Below are 13,595 nucleotides of genomic sequence, written 5' to 3'. Positions count from 1 at the left end.
ATATTTAACCTTTTTGTGACGTCCTGGACTTCAAATACACACTTCTTGCTGATACTGCATTTTGCTTCTGGAGTTTCTCTTCCCTCTAAACAGGAATACATATTTTGCTTAATTTTCTGTAATAGTGTGCACACTGTAGCTTGTAGACTGGTCTAGATGAGAAAACAGGCAAACACAGTGTTATGTCTGTGTACACTGACATAGCAAATTAGCCCTAAGCTAAACAGAAAACTTGTCAGGTTATAACAGCACTAGTTTTGGGTTAGAGATAAGCTTTTCTGGCAGGTGTTTTTGCATCATGACCCATCCAGTTCCTCATAACAAGGTGGAGTCTCATCAGGATGCAATTGGAGTTGTTCAAATCCATGCATATAATGGAGTTCAATACTGATGCCAAACAAAAATCTATTTTAATTTGTCTTTAAGTACACAGTCCAAGGGAGAATTAAATGCATCATGTTCATGTGGCATATCCATCCACCTGATCCTGGTAAATGTAGTAGCCTCCATTCAGGCTTCTTCAAGTAGCCTTGAAGACCTGCTGCCAGCAGCTGGTGACTTCTCCAGGAGCACCATTTGGAAAGATATCCTGTGTCTCCATACAGAGCCTCCTTAGAGGTGATGACTGGAAAATACTGTAATTTAGCAAGATAAACAAATAAATAGTTTTTTCAACTGTTCTACCTACAAAACATAAAATGCACCTTATTGTGCAAATCATTATGATGATTGGTGTGAAAGCATAGTACAACAGCTTCAAGGATGGGAGGAAAACTTTTTCTGTGGTGTTTGCTTGCAGATGAGTGCTTTGAGATAACAGGAGTAATAAAATGCCCTTCTTAGGTGTAAAATGGATTCCATGCAGATTCCTGACAACTTGGAAGTTTTACTTTCTCCATGTTGCAACATTACTCAGGCCTACAAGTTTGTGGTAGGATGGATTAGCTTTGAAAGATTAGATAAGGATATGGACATGGATGTGGATAAGAATGGAATTACTGATGATCCAAAGTCATCTTTACACTTCATTAAGCAACTGAATGCTAAACAAGAAGTTGTCACACTTGAATGAGCAACAACATTACCACATTTGTGTAGTTCAATGCCTTTTTTTCTCAGCTGAAGCTTGGAGTGGTGTGTGATGGACACACTGAAAAGCAGAATGAAGAGCACAGACCATTTTTATTATTAAGGTTGCCGAATGCTTGCCTTTAGAAGCCATTTCCAGCTGTGTTCAGCAGAAGTTTGCCAGCTCTTAACCACTTGATGAGTATTGACTTCTGGTAGTTTGATCTTGTACATGCAAAATGAATGGGAATTAAATACTAGGTAACACTTCTAAGTGAGAGGAAAGGAAAGGAGTGCACAGGTTCCCCTGCAGCTACACTCATAGCTGAACCTGCATCATAATCAAGCCCAGATATCAATACCCTATACTTCAAAAGTACTCTGTCTTGTGTATGCTACAGCTGTTACCCATGGTGAAGCACAACTATTGAGTCTCACATTTCCAGGTAAGATAAAGTATCAAATTTGAGCTGGACTTATCTGCAGAAACACCTGCACTCCACACACACTCCCCTCTTGTTGTATCATCTTTACTCCCAAATTCTCTGTCCTCCTCCCCAAGGTGCAGAGAGTCAGGGAATGGAGGCTGCAGTCAGTTCATCACACCTTATCTCTGTCACTCCTTGCTCCTCACTTCCTCTTCTCCACTTTGGGGCCACTCCCACAGGAAACAATCCTCCATTAATTTCTCCAGTGTGAGTCTTTCTTATGGGCTCCTGTCCCTCACCAACTACTCCAGTATGAGTCCCTTTCACAGGGTTCAGTCTATCAGGAACAGGCTGCTCCATTGTGGATCCCCCTCAGGGTCACAAATCCTGACAGCAAATCTGCTCCAGTGTAGGTTTTGCCCTTCGCAGGTCCTGCCAGGAGCCTGCTCCAGGGTCACAGCTTTCTTTGGGCATCCACCTGCTCTAGCAAGGGATCCTGCAGGTGGGGCTCTGCTCCATCATGGTGTTTCTTGGGCTAAAGGGGGATAGCTGACCCACCGTGGTCTGCGAGGGAATCTCTGCCTGGAGCACCTCCTTTCCCTCCTTCACTGACCTTGGTGTGTGTGCAAGGCTGTTTCTCTCATGTACTCTCACTCCTTCCTCAATCTGCAATTGCTGCTGTTCTCAGAGCAGGTTTTTTCCCCCGTTCTTAAAAATGTTACCTCAGTGACACTGATGGGCTGCTGATGGGCTCAGCCTTGGCCAGCAGCGGGTCCATCCTGGAGCCAGCTGGCCTTGGCTCTGATGGACATGGGGGAAGCTTCTTGTAGCCTTTCACAGAAGCTCACAGTAGCCCTCCCACTACAAATTCCTCGCCATGCAAACCCAATACACTGGCCATATATATGATATCACTGAGGCTTCTTTATCTTTTAGTAAAATGCTGACATTCCACTCAATCTTTTTGACTTGATGTAGGTTCGCATAAAGACAAAGACAAATGTGAGGCATGTCTGTATAAGTATGTGTGCTTGCAGTGTGTGTGGGAATAAAACATTCAGCCTAATACAGCTCTGTATTCTGCCTTGCCACACTGAAAAAATCAAAGGTAGCTCCTAAGAATAGCATCCATGATATATAAAAACAGATTAATACATCTCTTGGGAAACTATTTCAAGGAAGCTAAGAAGCTGAGACAGCTCTGAGGAAGAGTCTACATCCTGATCCCAGCCAAAAGATCACTCAGCTGTCTTGCTAATGCTCAGGCTTAAGAATTGAAGGGCACCCAGCAGTTAATGGTTCTGGATAAGCCAATCCTGAGTTGTCAAGGTGTGCTGTCTGCAATGGCTGGACTTTGCAATGTTGGCTAATTTTGAACCCTCTGGTCCAGCAAGTGGAAAGCACGCCTGATGTCTGTATCAGTCTCACACCCTGCCACTTCAGCTGCAGCCAGGGGTGGCCCAACCTCCCCCCATCCCTTTACCGGGCACTGTTTCCTCACCCAGCTGAGGGCACAAACCCAGCCTCAGGCTGTGCCACCTTAGGGAGCCAATCTGCAGAAACAGGGAAGTGGTCCTACTTCCTGCTCATTAGCAAAGCAATGGAGAGAAGTTACAGATCCTCTCTAGAGCTGCAAAGGAGCCAGAGGGGTTGTCGAGCTGCTCCTTTCAGCGTGAGACTTGTTCAGCCATGTTAGAGAATCTCGTCTACCTTAAATACAGCTGATTCTTCATTGCAGACATTGAATTCATTGAAATCAGCAAGCTGTAAAGAAGGTTTGGCAATGTGACACCAGTTGCTATCAAAGGACAGTGAGGGTGACTTCAGCTGAAAAATGGCATGGTCTCTTCCACCAGCTACCACCTAAATTGCCTTCTCTTGAGAAGATTACAGGTGTCTTATGATAAATCCTTTTGGGAGATACTACACCTCAATACAACACAGCACCAACACCAATCCTGTATGAATCAAGGTTTTCACTGAACTGATTAGAAAACCTTTACTGCCCACTGAAGCAGTAAGACAAGTACATAGCCCTTTAAGAAACAAACAAAAATAAACAACCTTTGTAATTTTACGACTGTAAACGCTTGTTTTATTGAGTGACTTACCTTCCCGCTACGGACCAAAGCACCTATTGCATCAAAGAATCAGTCATTTAGTCAGAAAGGCAAACACTGGCATTGCCAGGAGAAAGGAGAGTTTTATAGCCTTTAAAGCAGCCTGATATAACTGCACCTCCTGCTGCCTTTCCAACTGGCAGTGTAGCACACTTGCTGGCCACTGCTCTCAATATTGCAGTGGGCACATCCAGTTGCTACAGAGCTCAGACTAGTGTTACTTCATAAGAGGAAGACAGTGATTACCCCCCAAAAATAAGAGAACTAAAATCAAAACATCTCCATGTTACAGTCAAATACGATGTTGTGTTAAAAACAATGTGATGCAATTGCAAATAAAAGCAGTCTGGGTGAGTCAGGGAACATCTTGCCAAGTGATGTTTGCAGGACTTGGCTTGAGAGCAGCCCAGAGTGGTCCACACTTACTGCAAGTGTCCTTCTTTGCTAACAGAGGCACTTAGAACCAGTTACAATTGTTTTGCTTTCTTTTAATCATTAATCAGAGGCAAGTAAAATGCATGAAGGAAAGCAAACGCGCAGTCCACTGCACAAATACAAGCTGGTATTTGAAGAGCAGGGCAGGTTACCATAGCTAATTTTGGGGAATGGACGTGGGGAAGAGGGAGGAGAGGATCTTGGAAGGCAAAATTTTTCTTACATTGGGGAATTTCATTCACAGCAGAGATTCCTGAGTTTTTACTTCACATGAGTGAAAAATAATGTCAGTCTCTGCTGAAGGTGGCTTGTTGCAGTATGGGATTAGGCTGTTAGAGCTGTGAGATTTTAGTCACCCAGGTGCTGGAAACATTCCTGAAATGACCTCCCCAAGTCTCTTCCCTTTAGCAGCACTAATTCTCCTGTCACTGCGATCCAGCATTCTCAGCAATATGCTGCTTATTTGCAAGGAGTACATCAGCACTGAAGGCGAACCTCTCTGGCAAGTCTGAAGTGCAGTCCTCTGAAAAAAAAAGGTTTTGATGAGGAAGGAGAGAGTCCAGGCTGGTCTGCCATTCACATTCTTACTTTGCAAATGTTTTCATAACCATCAGTCCTGAAAACTGAAAGTGAGATCCAAAAGAAGAATTAGGAAGGGGGAGAGAAAACTGTTGTTTCATTGATTGCAAGATTTGTAGATCATGGCTATTAGTAAAAATGACAGCACCTCTAGTCAATGAGGTACAGGCTCAAAGCCTATTAATGCACTAAAAGTAACATGATTTGGGGATCTGAAAAGAGAAAAATCACAGTATGAGATTTTAATCCTACTTTGAAAGCTGCCGTTTCAAGAGGGAGAAGTCCAATATGCCCCATTCACATGCTAATTCACTTGTTTCAACAAACTGGTATTCTCCTTCACCTCTTCACATTAGCATAAAATGAGAAGCTTGAATCTGCATTTTTCAAAAGACAACCAGGTTTCAAAATTTCCAAAATGCAACTGTTCAACAATGGTTCATACATGCTAAATGCCAGAGTATTGTAAATGCAATACTCATTTGCCTCCTGCATCCAGAATGTAATTTCCATTTTTATTTTAATCGCTAGTGATCCATTGTTACAAGTTTCTTTAAATAAATGTCCCCCACTGCTGCCCATAGCTTCTGCAGAAACAATTTTGAATATTTTGCAGGCAAAAATAGCAGATGTGTTGAAATTTACGCCATTCCTCTCCAGAGTAGATGACTGATGAAATGCATATATCCAGGCCTGTGGAAATATGAGCCAGAAATAAATAGCAAATGAGATTATCCTTAAATTGATTTCTCTGCAGTACATTCTGATTAAGCAGCAAATCAAAGATGGTTTTTTTCCAGCTGCTCCACAAAGATCACACTCTTTATTCTCTGCATATGTAGCTTCTGGTATGTAAGTGATTCTCTCAGTTATCAGATATCTGAAGGCTTTTCTGCTCTGTGGTCCAAACAGCTTGGTTTTCTTCCTTTCTGTCTGAATTTTCAATAGGTAGATTCTAATATTTTCTTTGTTCTCCTCAAAAGACTCCATCACTAAATTTCTTGTTCAGATCTGTTACAGCCTGTTTCAATACCAGCAGTCTTGCTGGAAGCATTCTGGTGCACTTGATCCTTCTTAAGGTGTTAACATCAGGACAATATGTCTGAGCCAGTGGGACATTTTCTATCACTAGATTCTTTCAGAAATCAAAACCAGGGTGTTTATCTGATAGAACACCTGTGATATAGTCAGCAGTTACTTCCAGGACTCTACTGCTGGTGTCATGATGAGCTGCCCAGCCTGAACTTTGTGATGGTACCAAAATATCCAGAACTGTGTTCTAACTTGCCCTAGTCATAATTTAACCTGCCCCACATGTTAATGATCAGTATGACACCAGTCTAGGTGTCACAACAAAGAGCAACATTATGCCTTTACCTTTGTTGTGGTGTGAATGTGCAGCTGACTTTCAGATGTTGAACAGCAGCCCAGATGTTCAGCTGCCTGTGATCCAAGGCTTGCTTGTGCTGCAGCACAGCTGTGATGACTTGGCTGAGTCTTGCTTAGAACATTCTTGTCCAGCTGCAAGAAAGAATGTAGGCTAGTGCCTCGACAAAGTAAGCTCACAGGCAGAAGTGAAATTGTAAAGACAGTAAGTAACACTTAGCTGGAAAATACTAAGGAGGGGCAGAAGTTGCAACATCCTCAGAAAGAAGGCAGAGACTCAGCATACAGCAGCTTGGCCAGACAAGGGATCATGGTCCTGTCTAAACAGTCATGGAAATGAAAACCCTTCCCCAACCAACAGCTGCCTCTCTGCTTGGTAATACTTGTAATAACTAGCTGAACTAGCCTGTATTTAAGAAATGAAGTCATAGTTAATACTCGAGTACTGCTAAGCTGAGTAGCCTCTTAATTGTATCTGCGAAATGTGTGCCTTAGTTGATATAAATATTTGCTGTGTGTTTCTAAACCTTGCAATCTTTTAGCATAGGAAAAGGTGCCAAGGAAAAATGACCCATTGAGGAAAGGTTGACCGTGTGAGCACTAATCCTGGCTCTCTCCCTCCTCTTGGTCTGCCCCTGTTTCACTTCTTGCCACACAAGTCACACTACAAGGCCTAAAGCTACCAGATATCACCAACTAAAACAGAGATTGATAACATGCATCACTAGATAGTATTGCTGTCTAACAGAAGGGGTTGCAGTGAAGAACTTCTTTCCGTGACTAAGTGGTATCAACAGGCCTTCTCTATCCATCTTTAAAGAGAGATTAAACCAGGGCATTAGATTCTGACGGTGCTTCTTTAATCAGAACAAATGAATCAGCTCTCACTAGAGGGCACATTGAGCTTGGATTTTATACATCCTGTTTCAAATCAGAATGAAAAAGTGACAGATGAAAACCAGCAAGATTGAAAACAGCTACCCTGTGAGACTGAATTCTCCTAAAGCCAATTGCAGCATGCCTTTAAAATGCTTCATCCCCTTGGCATCATAGACTACAGAGCAGGGCAGGTGGTTATGTGGCTTCTCTGTATGAAATAGAATTTTTCTTGTGTCAGGTACCATGTCTATCGACACCATAGAAGAACAAATCCCTGGGGCAGTCCTGACTGGTACTTCATAGAGACAAAAGGAAAAAGGAGGGAAGTATCCCATAGCAGGCCTGTTCATACTGATCAATGGCAAAATTCCCCACAAGCTTTCATTTAAAGGAAACAACACACAGTATGGATATGACTGACAGACAAATTCAAGAATTACTCCTACATGAGAAATTTCACAAAAAGCATCAGGAATAGTATCTGCACATGCATTTGTCCACTTGTGTTGCACCATAGGGCTGTGTCTGTACAGTGCAGGGGTTTGCTTTGAGGACTTGGTATTTCCAACTGTTCACATTTTGGACTAGCTGTAGACTAATCCAGTGGGCAGGGACAGCTTGGTGGCAGCTGGGAAGGAGTTCTAGTGTTCCCCTAGACCACATCTCCCCCTGTAGTTTTCCTGCAGCAGACATCCTGCTGGAGTGCTTGGAGGTCAGCCCCCCTGGGCAGCCCAAGGCATCATTAGAAACACGATTAGCAGATTTGCTTCACACCCACTAATCCAATTTAAACCGTTACTGTAGACACAATCAGACTGACAAGCTGTAAAAATGCATCCCTGAGGAGCTGTTTGCTTTGTGCCAGGCAGGGAGTGGGCTTGGACAAAAGCTGGAGAAGCAGCCCAAGGTCCTCGCAGAGTGTCTCCACGTGGAGGGCAGAGTTCAAGAGCTGCGTGCGTATAGCCTCACATGCCATTAACTTGCTTGTGATGACAAGGAAGAAATTCAAAGCAAAAGGTATAATAGGAGTAATTTCACTGAATTTGTGATTATTGCAACACACAGGAGGACTGTATGCTGAAGGAGATGGAGAGTCCACCTGGCAGGACTAATAGAATAGGATCTGAGAATGGCACCCCCCACCTGCTTTGATTTACATTTTTCATCTACAGAGATAGTCAAGAGGCAAACAAGCCTTGATTTTTACTGTTTATAGTATTGGTGACAGCAACCTTAAATCCTGTTGGAAACTGCAAGTGAAACGATGGAAGTGGTAAAAATATTCTGTAAAAAATGTGGGGTTTTTTTCAAATCATTATCCAGGAGGGGCTGCACCATGCATTATTTCCCCCCAGATAAATCACAGATTCCCCTAACCTTCCAGATGTGGGACTGCTGCTGGAGTGGCAGCCAGGGTCATCACTGCTTGCGGACATTCCTCCAAAACCAAAGACCGCACTGTTACTTAACTACAACCGAAGACAAAGAAATTGAGCTTCGCGTGCCGACAATCAGCTGCAAGCCTGGCAGTGCAGGCAGGAAGCAGCAGCAGGAGTCCAGCACGCACAGAGGCAGGCTGCTGAGGAGCAGAGAGCGCTCTCAGTGTGCCATCTAGTGATGTGTGCTGCTGCGGGCACCGCCGCAGCCCTCCCGCCCCCTGCGCCCACAGCTGGGCGCCCCAGATGTGCGGCCGGGAGCCCCAGATGTGCGGCCGGACGCCTCACCCCGCAGTTGCTGGTAACCTGGTGGTTGGAGAAGCTAAGAGGGAGTGGGGTCAGCCTGTAGAGACCACTCATCCTTAGGTGGAGTCCCTGAGCATTGTACGAGGAGATCCACTCTAATCTGTGACATAACTAACATAGGCTGCTACAGTGAATTCCTCATCTGGGAAAAAATGTGGCAACAGAAAGGGGGATGCGTAGAGATGTGACAATTACTTTATCATATTGCTTTCCCCCCACCCTCTTCTAACAGAAGCAGGGATTTCTCAAAAACAGTGATTTTTACTTCATTATCACAATTAACTTTATCATTGTATGGTACTGAAACCACTGGAGAGACTGGAATATAAAGAAGTTAAATGGGGATGAGCTGTATTTTCCATCATGACAAAGTTCAGCCGCTTTTGCCGTCCTGGTGACAGTGTGCTGGAACCCCAGAGACTAATGATCCTAATCATCTCACTGCAATTTTTTTAATGCAACACGATTGCAGGGGTTTTTCATCCAGCTTCAGGTGGCAGAAGAACACAAAAAGAAGATAAGAAAACTTTAAAGTAATTAATCGCAATTTTAGAGAAAAAACAAACAGCCAGCTGACACTTTGTCACACTTCTCTCACCTCTCTTTAGGAGAGTTTCAACAGGACTGCTAACTCATGTGGAAGAAAAGCACTGATAGCAAGTCTCATCTCAGATACAACTGTTTACAGAGAGGATTTGCCATAGTGTCAGGAAAATCTGTTTAGTCTGATGGTGGAAATCCTGCTTGAGAATGGGATAAGGTCAGTAATATTAGCCAAATCCAATTAAACTAATAAAGGACTCAGATCACTTCCTCAAAAAGAGCAAGAGAGGGTTTAAGTATAGAAAAATAAGAATGATAAATCCAAATTAAATCCTTTTAATCTCTCTCCATTTATCAGCACTATTTTCTTTTAGTGAGAGACAGGCTAAGACTGATGACTGGTTAAAAGACTAGCATTGTCTCTTTTAATGTTACAAAAGCAATTCAAAGTCCCACTAAAATCATTACAAGAACAATTTTAATTAATTCCTTTGAAATGGAGTCATGAATGCAGCTTTGCTAAAGCAGCTCTAGCACAGGACAGAAGTGAGGCTCACCTGAGACCTGGTTCCTTGTTGCACCTGGCTGCTGCTGGTCACTGTCTTGCAACACGAGGAGCCACTTTGGCTGTTCGGGATCTGAACAAGACACCTCCCTGTGTTCTTCCAGGGGATGCTGTCTGCTGGGCCAGCACTAAAAAACCAGGGCAATTTATATTAAAAGCAGAGAATGCCTCGAGACTACTATCAGTTTCCAGAAGCCATCTGGTTTTCTGACACATAATTATTCTGATAGCAAAGACCATCTTAAACTCAGTCACTTACCTGGGGGCTCAGAGCTGCCTTGAGAATCCTACAGGCAGCCAAACAAGGCAGCATCTCACAAGGGGACTTTGGCAGACATCTCCCATTTCAGTAAGGACCATTTTCCCCAGGTGATCTGGGGCAGGAGACTGTGATCTTTGAGCCTCCAACAAGAGAATTTCAAAGGGAGGAAGAAGCGTGAGAGAAGAGGTTGCCTAGTAGAAAGCAGCATGTAACCAAAAGGATAAGAGAAAAAGAAAACTCTTGGTTAAGTTTCATCTCCTTAACATCATTCCCAGGCAGACAACAGACAGGACTTATTCTGCCAGATGACCTAAAGGCTTTGATCTTCCTTGCTTGTAGAGTGTGGGTTCTTCAGCAACTCCCAGGGCACCTGGCACTGCAGGAAAAGTTATCCCCAAGTTGCCAGGTGTCTTTTGTAACACAACAGCTGCTCAGTAGGAACCAAACTGAAATAGCCAATATTACTTCACCAGAACTTGAAACTCAATCTTTTTTAAAAGTAGAAGCTAAGTTACATAGGGAAAACAAACATCTTCAGGAAAATAAATATTTCCAATCTAAATCATGAGTGCTAACATATCAGCTCCTCTCACTCAGGTGTGCTCTTTTTACCACACAAAATACAAGCAGTATGGGGGGATGCTTGCCACAAGAGGGGGAAAAGAAGATGGTCTCACAGCTCTGGGTGTTGGATTTAGGAGATATTGCCCATAACCAAAGTAACCAGATCAGAGGTGAACAATTTCTTTTGAGGCACAGAAGCCTCAGCAGCTGATGTCATGAACAAAAGTAGGCAGGTGAACAGAAATAGAGCAATAAAAAAAAGGGATAGGAGACTCACAGCCCAGAATTTCACACGCAATAATAGCTCATAAGCAATGAGCTATAAAAAGCAAAACTGACCAAGAAAGGGAGTCATCTGTTTGCATGAAAATGCAAATCCCTACCACCTCTGTGTAGCAGTTCTGGCGGTGGGAATGGGGACAAATCACAAATGCTTCCACTGTGAAAGAAGAAAAGCAAACTATTTACATTCATCAAAAAACGCATTGAGAGGAGAAAGTTCCAAACAATTAGAGTACTGGAAACATTCAAAATACGTTATCTAAGTCAGAGATGTTATGCCAGTAAGGGAATTCCTGAAAGTTGACTCACAGGTACCTGGAACACAATTCCTATCTCAGTGCAAACAGTTGCCATAGATATCTGTGGACAAGCAAGAGGACAGAGCTGCCCAGAAAGAACCACATTTCTGTCCCAGGCCTTCCTGAGGCTGCCCTTCTGCTAAAGAAAGATGCTTGACAAAGCTTTGGGAGATCAGATGCCGTTTCAAACTTCCCTAGCTTTGATGGCTTTCTTTTCTGTGTGAGGCTCTACTTGGAGGTCTTAGGATTTGAAAGGCAATGCTGTGAGAAAAAGCAAAGAAAAGCCCCAAGTGCCAACCGTAGGCAAGCAGAGCTTACATACCACACTCTGTGCCTCTGCTCCCCTGGCTGAAACTGCACCTCTGGTGGGCTGCCTGCCCACAGGGAGAGAGCTCCTCTCCTTGTCAGTGCCTGTCAAGTCACACCCTGCTTGTCAAAAGCCACAGCACGCTCACACCAGGACTAACCCTTGGGTGGAGTTGGCTACCAGAGATTAAAGTCATTCCTCTCCTTTGTGAGCCCTGTGGTGGCAGGTCACTAATGCACTCTGGTGTCCTAGTGCCATGCTCTAAGCTACAAGGGTAGCATCATTTACCAGAAAAAATGCCTGTTTTCTATCAGCTACTGTTATCCAATAATACAGAATCACAGAATATATTGAGTTGAAAGGAACCCACAAAGATCATCAAGCCCAACTCTTATAAGAATGGCCCACAGAGGGATCAAAGCCACAACCTTGGCATTATTGGCACTGTGCTCTGACCAACTATGTCAGGATGTTACAATTCAGGGTTCCTGAAACCAGCATACAAAATTTGTGTTTTCCAACTACCTTTTTTTTACCCATGTACACAGCTGCTTTCCTAACTAATTGTCCTACCTGGACATCCTTTACTTCTAAGTACTACAGGGCATTTACTTCCTAGGAATGCTCTGAAGGATCAGAACAGGGTGTCCTAAGAAGGTACATTTGAAAGTTTGCAGAACTCAGGTTAAAGCCCCAATCAGTTTATTGTCTCCCTTTAGGAAAAATAGAAACAACTAGTTCTAGGAAAGTCTGCATTAACAGGAGGAAGAAGAAATACAACACACTTCAAATTTTTAAAAATATCCATAACTCTGGAAGATAATGGTTTAATTTTTCAAAATTATCGTTTAAAAGTATAACTCTGGGGAGAAACAGTCAAAGTAAACACAAGAATACCTTACACAGCAGATACCAATGCTGAAAGAAGAGTAATAGAACTCTGGGGAAACCAAGCACACCACTTTCATGCCAAGGAAATTAGTCCTTCTACCATTAGCCTTTACATAGGTTCTGATGTTATACTATGTGTTAATTATTTCCAAATCACAAGTGCAAACACTCACCCTGATTGGAAAATTAGCAGATTTCAAACTCAGGTAATTTCACCCTAATGAGGAACTTGTTGAGCTGAATTTAACAATTAGCTCACACCCTTTGCTGGCTGGGTATGACAAGGTTACAGGGAGACACTGAAAAACTCACATTTTTCAGTCATTAGCAATAAAGGATAACATAAATTCAAATATTGCTGCCATACTCCTTCTAGTTCCTGCTTTGTCCCTAAAGGCACGGATTTGCTAAGAGTGGTAGATGAGAAGGTGCTGCCTATACTGAACATCTCTCCTTTCTGCTAGGTACCAAGCCTCAGCAAAATAGATTTCACAGCTTAAGAAAGTTAAACTCCTGATTTATCGGTCAATATGCACAGCACGTGGGTGGAGCCAACAAGCTGAGGTGCTCCCTTGATAAGGCACCGGGTCAGGCAGGGCTGCTTTAGCCAAGAGGGGAAGGATTGGTCTCTGTGGCTGCTTGGAGAAGGCTGAGCCTTGATATTGCTCAGCTGCTATTATTGGGCTACCTGGTTTTGCTCCTACAGAGTTTTGAATGCTTTTTGTGTTGTTTTTTCTCCCTCATTGAGAACCCTTGAGCTGCTAATTGTCTCTGTGTCACTACTCTGCCCCTTGGCAGCAACCTTCCCTTTCTCCCTGTGGCTCTGCTCTGCACAGTGCCTGGTAGCACTTTCTCAGAGCTTAGCAGTTCTCTAAGATGTCTGCACCAATTTCAGCTTGTGTGGAAACTGTTCCTCAGTCCCCAGATGACATCTGTGATCTGATGCCTGAGTTTCTAGAGCTGACACTTTTCAGCTGCTAAACTGCATTAAAGAAAACAAAAGTAATTTTATCCTACCACTAGTTCTCTACATATGCTGTGATCCTACCTGCATAAGGGATGTTGGGCAGTTAGGCCTTAGAGAATGGGGCCAAGGCGTAGCTCTGAAGGAAAAAGACATCTGCAAATGAAAAGAAAGTTGCCTTTGGATGATTCTCTCTTTAGAGCTCATCAAAACTGTCTAAACTATTGTCAAAATGTGTCTGATTTTCCCCACAAAAATATAAAGGCTATTGAATAAAATCT

The sequence above is a fragment of the Catharus ustulatus genome, chromosome 2, assembly GCF_009819885.2.
Source record: "Catharus ustulatus isolate bCatUst1 chromosome 2, bCatUst1.pri.v2, whole genome shotgun sequence".
NCBI lineage: Eukaryota > Metazoa > Chordata > Aves > Passeriformes > Turdidae > Catharus > Catharus ustulatus.
Note: the sequence above shows the minus strand (reverse complement) of the source record.